Genomic DNA, 16,849 nt, shown 5'->3' on the forward strand with positions numbered 1-16,849 from the left:
CTGAACATCTTGTAAAGTGCTGCCGCATGGCTGGATCGAATCACATGTAGTACACTATGTAGTAGGATTTACCCAAGGAAATGCATTGCTCTATGCAGCGGATGATCAGTGTGAACAAACATTTCCAGACAAAGTTTGCTCTACGATGAGAAGTGTTCGACCTACAACCATTTAACAGGAAACATGGGGGGGGGGGGGGGGGGGCGCCTTTAAAAAAAATTATACAGGGTGATTCAAAAAGAATACCACAACTTTAGGAATTTAAAACTCTGCAACGCCAAAAGGCAGAGCTAAGCACTATCTGTCGGCGAATTAAGGGAGCTATAAAGTTTCTTTTAGTTGTACATTTGTTCGCTTGAGGTGCTGTTGACTAGGCGTCAGCGTCAGTTGATGCTAAGATGGCGACCGCTCAACAGAAAGCTTTTTGTGTTATTGAGTACGGCAGAAGTGAACCGACGACAGTTGTTCAGCGTGCATTTCGAACGAAGTATGGTGTTAAACCTCCTGATAGGTGGTGTATTAAACGTTGGTATAAACAGTTTACAGAGAATGGGTGTTTGTGCAAAGGGAAAAGTTCTGGATGGCCGAGAACGAGTGATGAAAATGTAGCACGCATCCAGCAAGCATTTGTTCGCAGCCCAGGAAAATCGACTCTCAGAGCTAGCAGAGAGCTGCAAATTCCACAATCAACTGTATGGAGAGTCCTATGAAAAAGGTTAGTTATGAAACCTTATCGTCTGAAATTGGTTCAACCTGAACGTCAACTACCCGAGGCGATGGATCGGCCGCCAGGCAGCCCGTGACAGAGCACTTCATCACTGGCCTCCAAGAAGCCCTGATCTTACCCCCTGCGATTTTTTCTTATGGGGGCATGTTAAGGATATGGTGTTTCGGCCACCTCTCCCAGCCACCATTGATGATTTGAAACGAGAAATAACAGCAGCTATCCAAACTGTTACGCCTGATATGCTACAGAGAGTGTGGAACGAGTTGGAGTATCGGGTTGATATTGCTCGTGTGTCTGGAGGGGGCCATATTGAACATCTCTGAACTTGTTTTTGAGTGAAAAAAAAACCTTTTTAAATATTCTTTGTAATGATGTATAACAGAAGGTTATATTATGTTTCTTTCATTAAACACACATTTTTAAAGTTGTGGTATTCTTTTTGAATCACCCTGTATATATATTTCAAGAAATATATATAAAAATGAGATACTGGAGCAAACCATCTTTCATGTAGATGTCCTGCAAATTTTAAAGGAAGGTTACTATCAACCATCTGCAAAAATTTAGCCGCAATACCAGAAACTGATCTTGAAAGTTCTCTATGCTGGCTTCCGTTGACTTAATTTATGAAGAAGAACATGGTCAAGGAGGAAACACAAGCACTCAGTCGAATTTCCAGGGCAACAGGAACACAGAATCAAGTAATAAGAACAAGATCCATCGCTGGCACACTTATGCATCACCAAAAGACAATAACACTAGGAACACTGGCTAAGGAGGAAATTACTATTATCAAAAGAAAGTAGATTGTAGGTACAAAACCCAGATACCAGAAGCCACCAAATCATGATACCAGAGGTAGATACAACAACTGGCAAGCTGCTCCAAACACTAGATGAGTAAATAATAAGAGGTGATGAGTATAGAGCAATTAATGCTTGTTTGATACAAAAGCGTGAGGTCAGACAAAGGGATCAAGGTTTCCGCAGTAATCAGGATACTGACACACTACAGGACATGCAGTGCGCATAGTTAAAGTGGTAGACAAGAGCGATGCTACTCTCCTACCGCTGAACGAAAACACCAACAGTTCACGTTAAGTCTATGTAGATATTACATTTAGAGTTAAGAGACTGGACTATGAAGGGAAAATTGAACTGTTACACACACAATATATACAACAAATCTGAACTAATTAAACCTATACTATTTACAAATATGCTATAAACAGCAACCCCAATAACTCAAAATGCTATGGATAAATGCAAAGATTAATATGGGGTGGAGAGATAGCAGTACATTGGATTATTATGAAACACTTACAATATGATTCAATGAGCAAAGTTTATTACAGTTCTTTGCCTATTATTGGTGTGTAGTCTCCTCAGAAGGTTACTACTTGACACCATATTAATCTGATGGCAAAGAAAATGGTGACAGGAAGAACTCACCACTTCTCTTATTTCACTTTACTCTTACCGAGACACCCTGCTTCTAGCCAAATTTCGTGATTCTGGGCTAACACAAAGTACCCTAGATGATTTGATGAGTGAGTTTGCTTGTATCGAAATATGTGACTAAAATGGTCATATATGTTAAATGAAATGGCTCAGAAGCTTCCAGTTTTTACACCACCGAGGGACCGTAGACCTTAGTATCTGACATAAATTTCAATTTGATAAATCTACTGGTTCCTGAGAAAATGAGTTTTTAACAGACGGACAGGCAAAAAACCAAGTGATCCTATAAGTGATCTGTTTTTTACTGACTGAGGTATAGGACCCTAAAAAAAGTCCTTGTTATCTCAGTTATTTTACTACAGTACAATGTTTTTATTAACCAACCACAGTCATTTCAAATTTTACTCTCCAGAAAGACTGTAACTACTACTAACACTACTAGTCTGCTGCTACTAAGATATCACAACTACTTGTCTAAAAAATTTCAAGTGTGGTACCCTTAGTGGAACTCAACACTACACCGTTGGTGAACTTTTTTGAAAATTTTATCTGCAGTTAGTTCACAAGAAACACTGAGCAATACTGGTTGAAAACTACTATAGTTAATAACTGATTACACCCGACAAACAAATTTATCAGCACTTAGTTTTCCAGACCTCCTCCAAGTGCTGGCTGCTCCACACGAAATGTAAACAAACTGACGAGTTTTAACAGGTGCTTGGCATAAACATCTGAATTGCATGTTGGGCTCTGCCATGGATGGTTCCGTTATGCTAAGATGCAGCTAAGGGTTTCCCTCCTAATTCTTATCATAGCCCCCTTTGCAAACTCAACTACGATATTAATTTAAAAATTCATTATACTTCTCACAGTTCTGTATGAATACAGCACTATTCTGACATGAAACCTAACAGTTATGTGAATGAAATGGTATTCGTCATCTTAACAAGTGCTCCATTTCACCCCCAGTTCAATGGAGAAGCAGAACACTTTGTATCACTTTCAAATGACAGATGGCCAAGCTTTGCACCACCCACACATGAGAACAGACGCTGCAACTTTTCTCACCTCCCATCGCTCCCACCCAGGAGACGGACCATCAATGGTGGAACTTCTGCATGGCCGCTACCATTGGATGCTGCTACACCCATCACAGAATCTGGCTCCGCCAATGGTCCGCAAGTATCGCTTTGGGCAGCACAGTCTTGTTCTTTTCAGGGTTCAAATGGCTCTGAGCACTATGGGACTTAACATCTTTTCAGGGTTTATGGCAACCGTGAGTGCTGGGAAAGAGGTGTGATCGAGGAACACGTTGGCTCTTTTATGTAACTGATTGCAGTGCTGCCACCAGAACCATATTTGTGCATGTCATATGCCCCACAATTCTGCTGATTTTCTTCCCCCAGATTCACAGGTCCGCACGTCCTTCACAACAGCCTGCTGGTGATACCAGGGCACTCCTGGAGGAGCGGATGGATGATGCGCCTTCACCCCTGCTGTCCCCATCACTGACCCAGTGGACCTGGACCCGCCACCACCATCACAGTCACGCCCCAGGACACGCCCTCAGGCCTGGATGTGTTCCCTGGCAGCAGTTTTCTGGACGATGTTCCCGCTGTCTCGCAAGCCACATGGCTGGGAATGGTCACGAGTACGCCATCCTCCACAGTCACGGCTCCTGGCTCATCTCCAAGTCCAGCGTCCTGCCTCCCTCCTCGTTGTCATTCGAATACTTCCTACACAACAGGTGCAGCATTTTTTGGGAGGTGGGGGGAGGAGAAATGTGCTGGCCTAAGCTGTCACCAGCACACTGGTCAGCAAAGATGTAGCAATAAGATCGATAGTAGGTGCTGGATCAAGCGTGCCTATCGGAGAGAGGCCAAAGACAGACTCGCAAGCAGCATGCCACCAATGCCCCTCAACCACAAGTATTTAGATCACCGCTGCAGACTGGAGGGCTCAGTCTGTCATGCGGTCTCAGTCACTAGCTCAGTCTCTCGGTCACTAGCCCAGCCACTCAGTCACTGGCACACTAACTTTTACTCCAAGTTGGCATCTGTCAATACATTGCACCCAGATTAGTGTACCTAGTGGGACTTGTACCTCACCAGCAGTCAGGTTAACGAGGACTAATACTGAAGAGCTTGTACCACAACACATGGACACTGTTAAAGTTAAATAGCAGATATCTGTCTACGTAAATAAAGAACCCTGTTAATACTTGTGTGTAGTTGTGTTGTAGATAAAGGATACCAGCCACCAAACAACATCCTCTCCCTTGATTCCTATGGTACAAGACACCATAAGAACTTACGGTTGCAATGACACATCTAGCAGGATGAAGGACATGGTCTGAGTTACTGTGAAGACTTCTGTTTTTGCTTGCAGTACCATGCTCTCACCTGGTTCAGTCTTGAATTACACACCCTGCAACAAGCCTGGCATTGGATCCCAGTATTGCTCTCTCTAAGTCTGCGTATATGGAATTCTGACCAGAAGCAGTTTCTTCACAGACGTGTTGGATCATTTTCTTGTTTCCTGAATGACCTTTGTGGTTCCCCAGCCTGAGTGTTCTCAGAATTTTTCATCTATCAAACTTGTATGATCCTTTGTTGAATGATGACTAGTCTGCTAGAGTATATTCCTAGCCACAACAGATGAAATTTAGGCATACATTAAAGCAATATGGGTAAAGATATCCAGAGTCTTCCTCACAGTGCTATTTCTGCACTGCAAGTGTAACACATGCTACAATGCATACAATGGTTCAAGTAATCCACCATAAATTCACATCTTCCTTGTGTCTGAAATTTAATGATCAGCAAAGTACTGCACTGTTTAAGAATGGGGGAGTAAATTATAAGCTGATAATTTCACATTTATAAAAGTTGTTTCTTTTATTACAAATATATTATTACAAATTTTTTCAGTATCCAGAATGACCAAACAAATTTTTAAAAATTTTATGTACAGATATCACATGATTAGATAGAAACAGCACAGAGAGGAGCAGAACAGCAATTTTCATTGTTTTAAGAAAAGCACAGAACAAAAACATTGATCACTTGGTGCAGTTACTATCAAGTTATAATGCTTCATACAGAGCACAGAAATGCACTTCAAAAAGGAAAAAATAAAAAAAATCAGATTATATATTAGTATCGCAACAAGCAGTAACAGGATAAACTCACCTAAGTACAGGCATTATATGTGCCATATTCTTGCTAGGATTCACACATATTTTGATTGTATTGTATGAAAGCATCCAAGTTTCTCATGTTACTGTGGCTGAATGAATAGACATAACTTTAGGAGAAGAGGAGAATTTAATACATATGCTTTTCACTTCGTTAATTTCAACACGACACAAATTTATTTGATAATTATTTAATGTTATTACCTTGAACACTAACCAGGAAAGTTGTATCTGTGACATTGTGAAATTATAAACCTTACACTGTACAAATAAAAATTTTGGGCTTCAATATGCTCTAGAATATTCTTGGACAAAATACACTTTCAGATAATCAGATATAAGCTTGTGTTTAACATACAGCCTACTCCTGATAATCCAGTTTGTGGATTATTCGTGCATTACCCATTGACACTGCCACTAATACCTGTCCAGCAGACATAGTCCAGAATACATGTTTGAAAATATTGATTATTTGTATTTTTTGATTATTCATGCATCTTCTCCACCACATTACCCTGAATAATCAGAAGTATACTGTATATAATGATCTGCCTATCAAATGAGGACTTTTTTTTTACCAAACATTACTTACTCCACAACACACCAAACTATCTTTGTCAGAATACCATGTCTATCTTTTAATGTAAATCTGTTTCTCATTTTGGACAAGACTGAGTTGCAGTAAGATTCTGTATGGAGAATTTACATACTTATTGACAATCTCTCTCAATAAAGTGACATAAGTAGCAGCCAGAAACTGTTTGTATCTCTATACTTGCAGTTTCTGTACTTGCCTCTAGTTTCAAATCCCAATACAAATCTATTTACAAAAATTCAGTGCATGATGATAACTTTCGTAAGGGAATATTTTATACAGACAGCTGATTCTTGGGACTTGGGAAAAACACCACTGTTAGCTGCTACTGGAAACTAAAACTGTAGCACTCTAGAACATATTTAGCTATACTGGATAGAGACAAAATTTACTGCCTGCCCATTAAAGTTTAACAACTAAGTTTAAAGTAAGCTACATTTGTTTGATAATTTTAAACAACCTTTTTTGATTAAATCTGAAATGGAAAGTAAAAATACTGACCATCACAGTTTCCCTTGGTGTCTTTCCTTGTTTTGTGTTAATCATGGTGACATTATTCCTCCATATTTACACTACGCTGTAACAATCTGTGTGTTCAGAGGTGTTAAAAGGACACCCTTCAAGTAGTGTAGAGCTCGCTTAAATGCAATATTTGATGAATATTTGTGTTGTGACAAACATTATCTCTACAAGCCCTCATAACAATAACTCTATTGTATGTGATGTCCTCTTTTACCCTCCAAATGTTTCACGTAAAAAGAATGTTACTGCTGCTTACAACCAGTGACTTTTCAAAAGGCAACAAACTGATCCTTCAAAATAGTCTTTATTCTTCTTTTAAAGTTTCTTTTAACAGGACCAATTGTTAACTTCACTTTCCTGGAAAAAACTCAATGTTTTAACTATCAGTAGGCATAAAACTGGGCTTAAAAAGCTAGACCGAGGTGCATTTGTTTTGAGGTCTTTGCTTTTAGCAGTGGAGGTTTAATTTTCAAAACTACAAGCTAATTCTTGAAAAAATGGGAAGGTCTGCTTAGACAGAAAAATGATAGAAAAAATGACTTGTGAAATGTTAAAAAATAAAAATTGGAACGTACCACAATCTATCAAGGATACAGACATTGTGAATTGCTTTGCAGTCTGTTTATTTTTGAAAAATGTCAGAGGAGGCAGTGTTAGTGACTTTGAAATACAGTGGAGTTAACAACAAAAACAAATAAAATATGGGAGGGTAATATGGTTGTCATGCCTTTCATACTTCCATATGTCATGTGTGGAGTCATGAAAGCAAAACAGTTTAATATAAGGTATAATATAATGTATGTTAGTCTGCTGCCATTTCACAGGGGGAAATGTTCAAATAATTTTTATCTCCATAGCTTGTTATAGAATATTGTTGGGAAAAAAAGAACTTAAATCTTTTGAATCTGTTTAGTTCACTACAGCTAACAAGATGAACACAGCACTATTAATAAACCAGCTGACAAGTACGGCTTTTAATTTTCCAGTATGCTTGTTCTAAATATTTGTTTATGAAAGTGTCAATTTGTTGAAAATGAAACTCCGATCATTTTGGAATACAACAAAGAGGACACAATTGTGAATTTAAGTATTTAAATATCAACTTATAAAACAATGATGCCAGTTTATGGCTCTGAAGTCCCTAGTATCAATCTTGTTTAAAAAGTGCATTTGGAGATAAATTACCACTGTGATCAGTTAACCATGGACAGTGGTGCCACAAAGAACTATGGAAAATTTAAAGAACAAAGCTCATTCATCTGGAGATGGTCTCAGAACACGAAATAAGAAAACCTTCTTTTTAAACTGAATTTACAGTAACAATATGTAGTGTGATGCATCTTGATTTTTTTATTTCTCTTGCTTCAATATGATGTATGATATATACATCTCTTCAGCTCTGAAGCTACATGTGTTCCAACCTTTTTAACTTAGTTAAAAATATGAACAACTGAATTCTTGCTATCCTCAGTTTTATAGGACTATTTTTATATCAATTTGCAACAGCACTGGAAAATGGGAGGGGGGGAGGGGGAGAGGGAGAGAGAGTCAGGACAGTCATGCGTTGAGAGTACTACATGGAATTTCAAAAAATGTGATTTGATCTTGAAAAACAATAAAGAGTTACAGTGAATTACAAATCTTGTGACAAAATGGGCTGTCTAATAATTGCTGACTTCTATATTAACATTTTTTAGTCATTACATTAAGATACAAGTAATGGCATAGAGGCATGTCACAGTTATTGAGATAATGCTTTAAATTTCAGTTTTCATTATGGAGTAAATAAAGCTGGCAATAAATGAGTACTGTATAGATCAATTACATGCCTGACTTCACTGCACCAGCAACCATCCACACAACAAACAAATTTTGCTGTTGATAAATTCTAATCGCTACTTCATGATATCACAGCACTGGCAGACTTGTTTGCATTATAAACATTTGAAATATAACAAAATCATACATCATTTATTACTCATTACAAAAACTGAAGGTAACTAGTATATAAATCAAAACAAAACAAAAATACACAATAATTAAGACTGTTATATTTACAACCACTGTATATTTAAAAATTCCTATTTATAAAAGTAATTGAGCCATTATTTGTACATTTCAAAGTTTGAGTTCATATTTATTGTAATTATGAACGGAGACTGGGCACAACATGAACACAAATTATATAACCAGAAAGCATGGGCATAAAGGAGGCTAAGATGCAACAACTTACTTCCACTTTGAGTTCTTCAGTTTTATATAATTACTTCAAGTTCATTATGAAAATGTGATTTGACAAAATATGACACCGTACACAATTTCCGGCAACATGAAAATTAATAACTAGTTAAATGTTGGATCAAAGTAGTGCCTGGTGTTAAAATAATTTTGTTATGCCTACAGAACAGCACGGCACGGAGATCAATGACAGGCCATAACATATCATTTATGCAATGCAATCATTTGCACAGATAAAATTAAAGGCAATGTAACTCTACCATTTCAAGAGTGGTACTTCTTTCACTGCAAGAAAATTCAAGGTATTCACATAATTAAAGATTATAAAAATATAATGACCATGGCTTACAAGTTTTATACTGTGATTGTGATGCAGTACTAATAATATAATGATTTAACGTCTATAAGTAACAGTGAAAGAAAGTTACTGTTCCCTTCATAAGAGAAAAAAAGTTCTAAATCATCAGAAACACTCCTATCAAATACTTGCTTATGAAACTTGATCAACGAAAAGACTCTTTAAAGACGGACCAGATAATCACATCATAACCACATTATGTTGTTGGCTACTTCAAACTCCTCAAAGAAGTTACTAATGCCAATACAGTTACCAATAAACACAAGTCATGAAACTGTTTACGAACTGCTGACATTTTACTGTTGAGGGTCAGTCTGGAGGCAGCTAAAAATTAGTAGAATTCTTTACACATAACAAACTCCAAGCACATTTGCTTAGATTCTTTCATACTTCTCCCCCACTTTTTGCCGATATGTAGCAAGCAGGTGAATAAATAATGGAAATAATCAGGTATCTTGAGTAAGTACTGTCTCTTCTCACATACATTCTTCCATGCAGTAGCTTGACAGCACTCCACTGCAATGCACAGACATAGAGAGAAGATTATTATAATTAGACTCAATGAAGTAATAATGAATACACGTTCTCATACAACATGCCAACACAAGCAAGATCTTTAATGCAGAACATAAGTAATTGAATTTATGAAATGTAAATTTCTTTGGAAGTAGCACACCTGAAGGACTCAGTGTTTTTGTATGAAAGAGAAATACAAAAAGAACTAGAGAACTAATTTCAAGATTCATAATTTTAAAATATTGCATCAAACTGTACAATAAACATCACAAAACCAGAAACGTAGATGTGTTACAAGCTGTTAAGGTAACAAATAAGTTCATTACAAATGAATATAAGCTAAAGGATAGATAACAGGCTATAACTAAATGGGATAAAACACAGTTTCATGTTATTACAGTTATGAACATAATGATGAAAGAGTAGTATATTTGCCTTCTGCATACCTATGGGGGTACTTCACGACCCCAACATGACTATTTTTATTATTTCTAGCTGTTTGAAATAGTTTACAGTTTTTGGTACCCCACTTGGGATTCCGTGTGACAAGAAAACAAACATGTATAAATGCACATTGTGGAAAGTTATGTTCTTAAAAGTGTGAAATTAATATTTTAATTTTTCACGAATTGTTGTGTGTAAATACTTTTGTCTGTTAGACATTTACTTCAGTTCTGTTGCCGTAGCACATTGTGTTGTGAAATGAACTTGTCAAAACAGGTAGAGTTACAGAAGAGATACAATTTACACAATGAAGGAGATCTCCAGAGGAAGTACTTTAAATAACAGCAGCAGAATTGGAACCAGGAGATAACGACGTGGAGTCTGTATGTTCAAAAATGGAAGACAATGTGGAAGAAATGGACATGGTTGAAAATGTTATTGAAGGAAGGACAATGAAGAAGTGACATACATACATACATACATTTATCCTTCTTCCATAGATCATGAATACTACATTTCATAATGATGTGGAACGTGTCACTTTAACATCAGTTTTCTTTACACAAACTAATTAATTTTTTTTACAGTTACTACTTCATATCTAAGAATTCATCTATTGAGTAGAAGGAGTTGTCATTCAGAAATTCTTTTAATCTGCTTTTTAATGTTGGTTGGCTATCTGTCAGACTTTTAATACTATTTGGCAAATGACCAAAGATTTTTGTGGCAGCACAATTCACCCCTTTCTGTGCCAAAGTGAGATTTAATCCTGAATAATGAACATCATCCTTTCTTCTAATGTTGTAGCTATGCACTTCACTGTTATTTTTGAATTGGGATAGGTTATTAATGACAAATTTCATAAGTGAATATATGTATTTCTAAGGTACTGTGAATATCCCAAGTTCCCGATGATATTCAAACAACGGAGAGACCTCCACACACTAACAAATTGGAATTATGTGACAGTCAATGTACAAAAAACCTAGTATGAATCAGAAAGAGTATATTTTGTCTACGAGGCTTGGCTTTAAAATAACGAGACTGATTCTGTTGGAGATTAAGTACGCATGCACAAAAGATGAATGACCAATAACTCTAAAGCATGAAGCCTTCTCAGCCAAATGCGGCATCTCTGAAGTCTGTAGACAAATCAGTGTGGCTGTGGCCTTTGTATATGTACGAGCTGTTATTTTGCCTTGCCAGAAAAATGATAGGTGTAATAACAGAGCAACGAATTGTCATGAAGTTTCACATGAAACTTGGAAAAACTGCTACTGATACCTAATCTTTACTAAAAGAAGGGTATGGTAAAAACTGTTTAATTCAAGTTTCTGAGTGGTTCACGCGTTTCCAAGATGGCCGAGAAGAAGTTGAAGATAACTCATGCCTGAGATGTCCTTCAACATCAAAAACTGATGAAAATATCGAAAAAGTCTGTAATCTGATTCAATCTGACTATTGGTTGAGTATTTGATCAAATGTTGAAATTGTAGGACTTAGTAAAGAATACGTAAGGCAAATAACTAATTTAACATGAGAAAGGTGTGTGCGAAACTACTGCTGAACATTTTCATGATCGAACAAAGAGATGCTCATGAAAATGTTTGTATTGACGCTTTGAATACCACTGAAAATGATACTAATTTCTTGGAAGGAGTGATAACATGTGATGGATCCTGGTTTCTCACTTATGATCCTGAAACTAAGTGCCAGTCCATGCAATGGAGGGCGCAACTTAACCGAGAGCAAAAAATGCTTGAATGTGCAAATAAAGATTTGATGAGATGCTGATTGATTTTTTTTCCAATATTGATGGAATTGTGTATTTTCACTGGGCCCCTGAAGGTCAAACAATTAATCAATATTACTCTCTTGAGGTTCTTGTTCAACTTAATGAGAAAATAAGAAAAAACATGACCCAAATTGTGGAAGAAAGAGACATGGGATCTGCATCAAGAGGACACACTGGCTCATATCGTATTGTCTGTTATGAGGTTTCTACCGAAATACAGCATCCCTGTGTTAGAGCACCCACCCTATTTGTCTGACCTAGCACTACATGACTTTTATCAATTTCCCAATATCAAATCTGCATTAAAAGGAATGAGATGTCAATCTATTGAAGCAGTGAAAGAAGTGGCACATGTCATCAATGAGTACACAGATGAAGACATCCCGCACTGTTTCCAACAATGGAAAATTCTTATAAAATGTTACATGGATAGAGGAGGGGAGTATATTTGGAGTGACAATAAATAAATGTAAATGTTTTTGAAATAAAATGTTTTATAGCAATAGTTCGATTATTTCACAGCCACACTTCATACATTTAGCGGTCTCACAATGACTTCCAGGAGTGTGTCTTCGATTATTGAGATTTTCCTGTTTTTCATTATACCTAAAATAGTGGACAAACTAGTAAAACATACAAAACAAAAAGCAGATACAATTTATAACCTATGGAATGTGACTTGTCCTTCTAACAAACTTAAGTTGATACCAACAAGTGCAACAAAAATGTTTAGTTTCATAGGGCTCGTTGTAATTATGGGAACACGAAGACCTAAAAGAGATTGATTTTTTTATGTTATGGTCCAGGAAAATATATCCAGTTTCATTTTTGACAAATAGATTTTTTGAACTTCTTTCTTACATTAGATCTGATGACACGACTACTAGAGAGGAACAGAGAGAAATGGACAAATTTTGTGCATTTAAAGAAATATTTACAACTTTTACACAGGAATGTTGGGTATCCAAATAGTCATTTGACAGTGGATGAGCAACTGGTAGCTTTTCATGGGAAATGCCCATTTAGGGTTTACATGAAGTCCAAATCAGCTAAGTAAGGCATAAAAATTTGGGCCCTCTGCAATGTTGAATCTCTGTATGCTTTCAACTTGCATGTCTTGCAGGTATACACAGGGATAGAAAGATCTATGGGAAAAAAATCAGGGTGCTAGATTTATAATGTACCTTATGTCGCCTATGGTTCTACATCATAACGACCAGAAGAGCGGTGTGCTGATCACACGCCCCTCCTGTTTGCATCCTCAGCTGAGGATGACACAGAGGTCGGATGATCCCGATGGGCGGCTTGTGGCCTGAAGACGGAGTGCTTTTGTGGTACTACAACAGACAACTTCTTTACAAGTGTTCCACTTGTACAGGAGCTCTTCAAACTAGGGCTTAATTTCACTGGTACTCTTAGAAAAAACAAGCCTGATATCCCATTTGAACTTCAACTATTGCCACTGAAACCAAAATTTTCATCTCTGTTTGCATTCAATGAAAATCTAACCATAGTATCATATGTGTCTAAAAAAAACAAGGTGGTAATCCTTTTTAATTCTGAACATCATGACAGTAATTGCAGCACAAAATAGGAGGAATTCAAATCCAACATTATTCTACACTACAATAAAACCAAAGAGTCTGTTGACACAATGGACAAAATGATAAGTAAGTGGTCATGCAATACGACTACCAACATGATAGATACAGCAGCCATAAATGCATATGTTATTTGGAAGACAAAAAATTCTGACTGGGAGGTCCTTCCTTGCAAGCGACAAAAGGAGAAAACTTTTGTTGGATCTATGACAAGAACTTGTAAAGCCTCACACAAGGTTAAGGGCTGGGTCAAATAAATACAATTTCTGGCAAACTTTTGATTGGTGGAAACAGGGTAGGATGGAAATATAAATACAACAGTGTGCAAAACTTAAGGGGGAAAGTAACTTTCGCTTGATGTGTCACTGCCAACTGATATAGCTCGAAGGAATTGGACCACATGCATTGTAGTGCCAAAGAAACTGGTACTGGCATGCGTATTCAAGTACAGAGATATGTAAACAGGCAGAATAGGGTGCTGCGGACAGCAACGCCTATAAAAGACAAGTGTCTGGTGCAGTTGTCAGAGCGATTACTGTTGCTACAATGACAGGTTATCAAGATTTAATTGAGTTTGAATTTGGTGTTATAGTCGGCATACGAGTGATGGGGACAAAGCATCTCCAAGGTAGCGATAAAGTGGGGAATTTTCTGTACGACCATTTCATGAATGTACTGTGAATATCAGGAATCCAGTAAACATCAGATCTCCAACATTGCTGCGGCCAGGAAAGGATCCTGTAGGAATGGGACTAACGACAGCTGAGGAGAATCACTCAATATGACAGTAGTGCAACCCTTCCACAAATTGCTGCAGATTTCAATACTGGTCCATCAACAAGTGTCAGCGTGCAAACCAGTCAACGAAACATCATCGACATGGGCTTTCGGAGCTGAAGGCCCACTTGTGTATCCCTGATGATTGCACGAGACATAGCTTTACACCTTGCCTGGGCCCGTCAACACCGACATTGGATTGTTGATGACTGGAAACATGTTGCCTGGTGAGACGAGTCTCATTTCAAACTGTATCGAGCAGATGGACGTGTATGAATATGGAGAAAACCTCATGAATCCATGATCCTGCATGTCAGAAGGGGACTGTTCAAGCTGGTGGAGACTCTGTAATGGTGTGGGGCATGTGCAGTTGGAGTGATATGGGATCCCTAATATGTCTAGATACGACTCCTGACAGGTGACATGTATGTAAGCATCCTGTCTGATCACCTGCATCCATTCATGTCCATTGTGCATTCTGATGGACTTGGGCAATTCCAGCATGACATTGCAACATCCCACATGTCCAGAATTGCTACAGAGTGGCTCCAGGAACACTCTTATGAGTTTAAACACTTCCACTGGTCACCAAACTCCCCAGACATGAACATTTATTGAACATATCTGCGATGCCTTGCAATGTGCTGTTCAGAAGAGATCACCATCCCCTCGTACTCTTACAGATTTATGGACAGGCCTACAGGATTCATGGTGTCATTCCCGCCAGCACTACATCAGAAATTAGTCGAGTCCATGCCACACTGTGTTGCGGCATTTCTGCATGCTCTTGGGGGCCCTACATGTTATTAGGCAGGTGTATCAGTTTCTTTGGGTCTTCAGAGCAGAAAGAACGCATACAATATAATACAGATGCTAACAGAAGGAAGTATGCAATGAGATGAACTGAAATGACACTTATTCAAAGACTGTAATTAAACTGAAGTAACAGCAATGTTACTTCCTGCTCAATGGGGTTTAAGTCAAAGGAATGAGCAGGCCAGTCCATTTGCTGAATATCCTCTCAGTCCAGGTGCTCTTTGATCTGCACTGTTTGATGGGGATGCACATTGTCATCCATAAAAATCAAATCAGGGCCGAATGGACTCCTAGGTGTTTTAAAAGGTAGGGCAAGGTCTTTAATAGAGCACGTGCTTGCCATGGATGGCAATGCTTGCTCTGCAATGTGCTCCCACACTGGCCACTATGTTGGTAAGGAATTCTTGTGGTTGGACATTCCACTCACCAACCCACACAGCTGACAACTGCTGAAAGGTAGGGCAAGGTCTTTAATAGAGCACGTGCTTGCCATGGATGGCAATGCTTGCTCTGCAATGTGCTCCCACACTGGCCACTATGTTGGTAAGGAATTCTTGTGGTTGGACATTCCACTCACCAACCCACACAGCTGACAACTGCTGAATAATTGGTGGTGTGTGTGGACATGCTGCAATACATCTTGTCAATGCATCCCACACCTGCTCAATGGGATTTAAGTCATAGGAATGAGCAGGCCAGTCCATTTGCTGAATATCCTCTCATTCCAGGTGCTCTTTGATCTGCACTGTTTGATGGGGACGCACACTGTCATCCATAAAAATCAAATCAGGGCCGAATGCACTCCTATAAAGATGCACATGGGAAGGAATGCAGTGTCATAATAACATTTACTGGTGAGACTATTGTTTTCAATGATTTGGAGATCAGTACACCCATAAACCATTATGCCTCCCAGCAGACAAACACCTGGACCATCAAAATGATCATGTTCGGTGGGTAAATGCAATGTTGTTGAATATAATAGGTTTGGTAGTCCAAGTCTTATGGTGTGGGTAGGCATAATGTTATTTCAGTGTACTGACCTCCAAAGTTTTGAACACAGGAAACTCGCAGGTAAGCATTATTGTGAGACGGTGCTCCTGTGCATCTTTTCACAGGTGCACCTGACCATGACTTCACTTTTACAAAACACCCGCAGCTGAGTTTCATGGAGAGACTGAAAATATCTGCTTTATTCATGACTTTGTTTTACTACAAACACAACTGGTTTTGGGAAAATTATATTCCTGTCTTCAGATGTACAAATTTAGCAGTCAGCTGTGAGGTGGTTGATGCTGTGGATGCTGACTGCACTGTAGAACAGCTTTTTTGTTTTGTTACTGTGCAAGGCTGAGTGTGGCTTGCCGGTGTCTTTGAAGAGGCCAATGAGGTAGGCCTTACTGGCTTCCTGGAATGCCATGATGGCACAGCTTTGGAAGCACAAGTCAGTCTTAACATCCTGGATGAACATGCGCACAATGTGCTGAATGTGGAGGTTGTAGATGAGCAGCTCAGTGCTCTTTTGGTAGAGATGGATTTCTCGCATGGTGACATTTCCTGGCCTGTAGCAGGGGGGCTTTTGGGTGCACTCTTCCTCATCATCTTGGTGATGAGTTGTTTATGCAGCGCCTTCCTGTCGATCAACTAGTTGGCTGTTTGATTTGTGCAGGCCATATCAGTGGGAGATGAGAGTAGTAGCACTGTTCCCGAAACCAGTCATGTTTATAATAAAATAAAGTCATAACTGAAACAAACATTTTCAATCTCATCATTTTTATGGGTGAGATATGCAGACAGCATCAAA

The 16,849-nt window shown here is 38.4% G+C and overlaps 1 protein-coding gene across 1 annotated transcript in view; it reads right to left on the minus strand.

Moving 5' to 3' along the window:
* Positions 1-6,785: 6,785 nt before the first annotated feature.
* Positions 6,786-16,849, minus strand: part of LOC126251169 (MLX-interacting protein) — a 420,910-nt gene continuing 410,846 nt past the window's right edge. Inside the window, exon 17 of the mRNA XM_049951617.1 lies at positions 6,786-9,612. The gene's annotated coding sequence lies outside the window, so the exon portion shown is untranslated. The remainder of the gene's footprint in view (positions 9,613-16,849) is intronic.

Source organism: Schistocerca nitens, chromosome 1 (genome assembly GCF_023898315.1).
Source record: "Schistocerca nitens isolate TAMUIC-IGC-003100 chromosome 1, iqSchNite1.1, whole genome shotgun sequence".
NCBI classification, from domain to species: Eukaryota; Metazoa; Arthropoda; class Insecta; order Orthoptera; family Acrididae; genus Schistocerca; species Schistocerca nitens.